Here is a 6190-nt window from a genome sequence, read left to right as displayed (position 1 = left end):
TTCAAAAATACTTGCTAACAATTAATGATTTGATTCAACATTTCAAGTATGTTACCTTTTCTGTTAAGAAAGGTTTAATGTCTGAATCATATCTTTTAAATTTCTTGTTAGCCAAGTCATTAATTTTAAAAATCAAATTTTTTTAAATAGTTTTCAATCATATGTTTTTGATTTCTAATTTCAAAATCTTTTTCAAATTTCACTTAATTTCTTTCCCAATCTTAGTTTTCGAAAATCAATTACCATTTTTCAAAATTTCTTTTAATTAATTCACTTTAATTTTCAAAAATTTCTTCCCCTCTTCTCACATCCTTCTATTTATGGACTAACACTCCTCCTCAATACACAATTCAAACTCTATCCCTCTTGATAAGTTCGAATTCTTCTACCTCCTCCTTCTATTCTTCTTTTCCTCTGATACCTCAAGGAATCTCTATACTGTGACATAGAGGATTCCATATTTTCTTGTTCTCTTCTCTTTTATATGAGCAGGAACAAAGACAAAAGCATTCTTGTTGAGGCTGATCCTGAACTTGAAAGGACCTTGAAGCGAAAGCTAAGAGAAGCTAAAGCACTACTCTCTGTAGAGGACCTAACAGAAATCTTCAAATAAGAAGAAGACATGGCAGCCGAAAACAACAACAATGCCAACAATGTAAGAAAGGTGCTGGGTGACTTTACTGCACCTACTCCCGACTTCTATGGGAGAAGCATTTCTATCTCTGCCATTGGAGCAAACAACTTTGAGCTTAAGCCTCAATTAGTTTCTCTAATGCAACAGAATTGCAAGTTCCATGGACTTCCATTGGAAGATCCTCATTAGTTTTTAGCTGAATTCTTGCAAATCTGTGACACTGTCAAGACCAATGGGGTTGACCCTGAGGTCTACAGACTTATGATATTCCCTTTTGCTATAAGAGACAGAGCTAGGATATGGTTGGACTCACAACCTAAAGAAAGCCTGAACTCTTGGAAAAAGCTAGTCAATGCCTTCTTGGCAAAGTTCTTTCCACCTCAAAAATTGAGTAAGCTTAGAGTGGAAGTCCAAACCTTCAGACAGAAGGAAGGTGAATCCCTCTATGAAGCTTGGGAAAGATACAAACAATTGATCAGAAAGTGTCCTTCTGACATGCTTTCTGAATGGAGCATCATAGGTATCTTCTATGATGGTCTGTCTGAACTGTCCAAGATGTCATTGGATAGCTCTGCTGGAGGATCTCTTCATCTGAAGAAGACACCTGTAGAAGCTCAAGAACTCATTGAAATGGTTGCAAATAACCAATTCATGTACACTTCTGAAAGGAATCCTGTGAACAATGGGACGAATCAGAAGAAAGGAGTTATTGAGATTGATACTCTGAATGCCATATTAGCTCAGAACAAAATATTGACTCAGCAAGTCAATATGATTTCTCAAAGTCTGTCTGGAATGCAAGCTGCACCAGGCAGTACCAAGGACGCTTCATCTGAAGAAGAAGCTTATGATCCTGAGAACCCATCAATGGAAGAGGTGAGTTACATGGGAGAACCCTATGGAAACACCTATAATCCTTCATGGAGAAATCATCCAAATCTCTCATGGAAGGATCAACAGAGACCTCAACAAGGTTTCAACAACAATAATGGTGGAAGAAACAGGTTTAGCAATGGCAAGCCTTTTCCATCATCTTCTCAGCAACAGACAGGGAATTCTAAGCAGAGCCACTCTGACTTAGCAACCATGGTCTCTGATCTAATCAAAACCACTCAAAGTTTCATGACTGAAACAAGGTCCTCCATTAGAAACTTTGAGGCACAAGTGGGTCAGCTGAGTAAGAAAATTATTGAACTCCCTCCTAGTACTCTTCCAAGCAATACAGAAGAGAATCCAAAAAGAGAGTGTAAGGCCATCAACATGGCCAAAATTGGAGAGGAGAAAGAGGCAGTAATCGCCACTGAGGAAGACCTCAATGGACGTCCACTGGCCTCCAATGAGTTCCCTAATGAGGAACCATGGGAATCTGAGGCTCACTCTGAGACCATAGAGATTCCATTGGATTTACTTCTGCCTTTCATGAGCTCTGATGAGTATTCTTCCTCTAAAGAGGACGAAGATGTCACTGAAGACCAAGTTGCTAAGTACCTTGGAGCAATCATGAAGCTAAATGACAAGTTATTTGGTAATGAGACTTGGGAGGACGAACCCCCTTTGCTCACCAAAGAACTGGATGACTTGACTAGGCAGAGATTACCTCAAAAGAGACAGGACCCTGGGAAGTTCTCAATCCCTTGCACAGTAGGCACCATGACCTTCAAGAAGGCTCTGTGTGACCTAGGGTCAAGCATAAACCTCATGCCTCTCTCTGTAATGGAGAAGCTAGGGATCTTTGAGGTACAAGTTGCAAGAATCTCACTAGAGATGGCAGACAATTCAAGAAAACAAGCTTATGGACTTGTAGAGGATGTTCTGGTAAAAATTGAAGACCATTACATCCCTGCTGAACTCATAGTCCTAGAGACTGGGAAGTGCATGGATGAATCCATCATCCTTGGCAGACCCTTCCTAAGCACAACAAAGGCTGTGATTGATGTTGACAGAGGAGAATTGATCATTCAAGTAAATGAAGAATTCCTTGTGTTTAAGGCTCAAGGATATCCCTCTGTAACCATGGAGAGGAAGCATGAAGAGCTTCTCTCAAAACAGAGTCAAACAGAGTCAAACAGAGCCCCCACAGTCAAACTCTAAGTTTGGTGTTGGGAGGCTACAACCAAATTCTAAGTTTGGTGTTGAACCCCCATTGTCAAACTCTAAGTTTGGTGTTGGGAGGTTCCAACATTGCTCTGAGTATCTGTAAGGCTCCATAAGAGCCCACTATCAAGCTACTGACATTAAATAAGTGCTTGTTGGGAGGCAACCTAATGTTATATTTATCTATTTTCCATTGTTATTTTATGTTTTCTATAGGTTGATGATCATGTGAAGTCACAAAAATAATTGAAAAAACAAAAACAGAATGAAAAATAGAATGAAAAATAGCACACCATGGAGGAAAAACTTGCTGGCGTTTAAACACCAGTAACGGCAGCAAATGGGCGTTTAACGCCCAGTCTGGCACCATTCTGGGCATTTAATGCCAGAAAGGGGCACCAGACTGGTGTTTAACGCCAGGAATGGACAAGAAGCTGGTGGCAGCAGCCCGGTGTTTAACGCAAGGATTGGCAGAAAGGGTGTTTTTGCACGCCACTTGCTGCAGGGATGAGCTATCCTTGACACCTCAGGATCTGTGGACCCCACAGGATCCCCACCTACCCCACCACTCTCTCTCTTCTTCACCCATTCACCAATCACCTCAACACCTCTTTCCCAAAAACCCCTCACCTATCAAATCCCACCATTCTCTTCACCAATCACATCTATCCTTCATAAAACCCAACCTACCTCACCATTCAAATTCAAACCACTTTTCCTACCAAACCCACCCATATTGGCCGAACCCTACCTCTCTCTCCACCCCTATATAAACCCATCTTCACTCCTTCATTTTCACACAACCTACACACTACTTCTCCCCCTTGGCCGAAAAACAAAGCCACCTCCATCTCCTCTATTTCTTCTTCTTCTACTCTCTTCTTTCTTCTTTTGCTCGAGGACGAGCAAACCTTCTAAGTTTGGTGTGGTAAAAGCATTGCTTTTTGTTTTTCCATAACCATTTATGGCATCTAAGGCCGGAGAAACCTCTAGAAAGAGGAAAGGGAAGGCAAAAGCTTCCACCTCCGAGTCATGGGAGATGGAGAGATGCATCTCAAGGGTGCATCAAGACCACTTCCATGAAGTTGTGGCCATGAAGAAGGTGATCCCCGAGGTCCCTTTCAAACTCAAAAAGGGTGAATATCCGGAGATCCAACATGAGATCTGAAGAAGAGGTTGGGAAGTTCTTACCAACCCCATTCAACAAGTCAGAATCTTAATGGTTCAAGAGTTCTATGCCAATGCATGGATCACCAAGAACCATGATCAAAGTGTGAACCCGGACCCAAAGAATTGGCTTACAATGGTTCGGGGGAAATGCTTAGATTTTAGTCCGAAAAATGTAAGGTTGGCATTCAACTTGCCCATGATGCAAGGAGATGAACACCCCTACACTAGAAGGGTCAGCTTTGGTCAAAGGTTGGACCAAGTCCTCAAAGACATTTGTGAAGAGGGCGCTCAATGGAAGAGGGATTCAAGAGGGAAGCCAGTTCAACTGAGAAGGCATGACCTCAAGCCCGTGGCTAGGGGATGGTTGGAGTTTATCCAGTGCTCAATCATTCCCACTAGCAACCGGTCCGAAGTTACTATAGACCGGGCTATCATGATTCATAGCATCATGATTGGAGAGGAAGTAGAAGTTCATGAGGTTATATCCCAAGAACTTTATAAGGTGGCGGACAAGTCCTCTACCTTGGCAAGGTTAGCCTTCCTCATCTCATTTGTCACCTCTGTAATTCAGTTGGAATTAACATAGAGGGAGACATCCTCATTGATGAGGACAAGCCCATCACTAAGAAGAGGATGGAGCAAACAAGAGATCCCACTTATGGACATGAGGAAATTCCTCACCATGAAATTCCTGAGATGCCTCAAGGGATGCACTTTCCTCCACAAAATTATTAGGAGCAAATCAACACCTCCCCAGGAGAATTGAGTTCCAACATGGGACAACTAAGGGTGGAGCACCAAGAACATTCCATCCTCCTCCATGAAATTAAATAAGATCAAAGAATCATGAGAGAGGGGCAACAAAGGCAAGGAAGATACATTGAGGAGCTCAAGCACTCCATAAGATCTTCAAGAGGAAGAACAAGCCGCCATCACTAAGGTGGACCCATTCTTTAATCTCCTTGTTCTTTATTTTTCTGTTTTTCGAATTTTATGCTTATGTTTATCTATGTTTGTGTCTTATTACATGATCATTAGTGTCTTAGTGTCTATGCCTTAAAGTTATGAATGTCCTATGAATCCATCACCTTTCTTAAATGAAAAATGTTCTTAATTGAAAAAGAGAAGAATTGCATGAATTTCAAATTTTATAACAGATTAATTATTTTTATGTGGTGGCAATACTTTTGACTTCTGAATGTATGCTTGAACAGTGCATATGTCTTTTGAATTTGTTGTTCATGAATGTTAAAATTGTTGGCTCTTGAAAGATTGATGGAAAAGGAGAAATGTTACTGAGGATCTGAAAAATCATCAAATTGATTCTTGAAGCAAGAGAAAGCAGTGAAAAGCTTGCAAAAAAAAGAGAGAGTATATGCGAAAAAAAAAGAAGAGAGAAAGAAAAAGAAAGAGCAAGCTAAAAAAGCCAATAGCCCTTTAAACCAAAAGGCAAGGGTAAAAAAATAAAAAGGATCCAAGGCTTTGAGCATCAATGGATAGGAGGGCCTACAGGAATAACATCCTGGCCTAAGCGGCTAAACCAAGCTGTCCCTAACCATGTGCTTGTAGCGTGAAGGTGTCAAGTGAAAACTTGAGACTGAGCGGTTAAAGTCATGATCCAAAGCAAAAAAGAGTGTGCTTAAGAACCCTGGACACCTCTAATTGGGGACTCTAGCAAAGCTGAGTCACAATCTGAAAAGGTTCACCCAGTTATGTGTCTGTGGCATGGATGTATCCGGTGGTAATACTGGAAAACAGAGTGCTTTGGGCCACGACCAAGACTCATAAAGTAGCTGTGTTCAAGAATCATCATACTTAACTCGGAGAATCAATAACACTATCCGGATTCTGAGTTGCTATAGAAGCCAATCATTCTGAACTTCAAAGGATAAAGTGAGATGCCAAAACTATTCAGAGGCAAAAATAGCTAAAAGGCCTGCTCATCTAATTAATACTGATCTTCATAGATGTTTTTGGAATTCATTTTATATTCTCTTCTTTTTATCCTATTTGATTTTCAGTTGCTTGGGGACAAGCAACAATTTAAGTTTGGTGTTGTGATGATCGGATAATTTATACGCTTTTTGGCATTGTTTTTAGTATGTTTTTAGTATGTTTTAGTTAGTTTTTATTATATTTTTATTAGTTTTTATTTAAAATTCACTTTTCTGGACTTTACTATGAGTTTGTGTGTTTTTCTGTGATTTCAGGTATTTTCTGGCTGAAATTGAGGGACCTGAGCAAAAATCTAATTCAGAGGTTGAAAAAGGACTGCAGATGCTGTTGGATTCT

General features: G+C 40.4%; 1 non-coding gene across 1 annotated transcript; it reads right to left on the bottom strand.

The window, feature by feature from the left end:
* Window positions 1–1027: 1027 nt before the first annotated feature.
* Window positions 1028–1135, bottom strand: LOC112798461 (small nucleolar RNA R71). Its single transcript, XR_003200072.1, has one exon. It is a non-coding gene; the product is annotated as a small nucleolar RNA R71 (small nucleolar RNA).
* Window positions 1136–6190: the final 5055 nt, after the last annotated feature.

This window comes from Arachis hypogaea, chromosome 4 (genome assembly GCF_003086295.3).
Source record: "Arachis hypogaea cultivar Tifrunner chromosome 4, arahy.Tifrunner.gnm2.J5K5, whole genome shotgun sequence".
Taxonomy (NCBI): Eukaryota; Viridiplantae; Streptophyta; class Magnoliopsida; order Fabales; family Fabaceae; genus Arachis; species Arachis hypogaea.
Note: the sequence above shows the minus strand (reverse complement) of the source record. Positions and strands in the feature narration are given on the sequence as shown.